This window comes from Seriola lalandi, unplaced genomic scaffold, assembly GCF_002814215.2.
Source record: "Seriola lalandi dorsalis isolate HSWRI2012SDOR001 ecotype SW California unplaced genomic scaffold, Sedor1 jcf7180002054671, whole genome shotgun sequence".
Lineage (NCBI taxonomy): Eukaryota > Metazoa > Chordata > Actinopteri > Carangiformes > Carangidae > Seriola > Seriola lalandi.
The window spans coordinates 1,279,175-1,279,781 of NW_019525224.1; positions in this window are offsets into that span (position 1 = coordinate 1,279,175).

Below are 607 nucleotides of genomic sequence, written 5' to 3' on the forward strand. Positions count from 1 at the left end.
GCCAATGTGGCTTCAAGTGTCAATATGAAATGAGCTGACTGAGATGTTCTGCTGCAGTGTAGTCATCTAACCAAGGCCAGACTCAACGAGGGTGTAGATGCTTAAAAATCAAAGCTGCAGTTCTGTTGACTTCAATGATCAAGGGGAAAGTCCTTCACTAGGTGGAAGGTCAAGTGCAGGCATCACATGTAAAAGCCCTAAACTGAATTGCTAGACTATTGTTGGTGTTGTGGCACTAACAAAGGCTTAATGTTGTGGGTTTTTAAGGTTCTGGCTTAGAAACTGAAATGCAAAGGTTTTTTTAAGGTTAACTCAGACCCAGCTGTCAAAAGGTCAACTTTTACTTAGTCAATTCTTAAACAGCTTGTTCTGCATTAACCAACTGTTTGTCTTTGTCACATGAAAAAAAACATTTGAGTTTCCGGTAATGACAAATGCTCTAATGAAATAGTAGTCATGTCAAATGTTACGATCAGACAGTCATTAACAGCTGTAGTTACTCTTGGAGCACTCGCAGGGGTCCATCTTATACGGCTTGAGTCTGATTTGTCTTCAGAGGATGAAGTGGATGTGTTGTCTGTCTCGGTCGAGTCAGTGTTGTGATTTG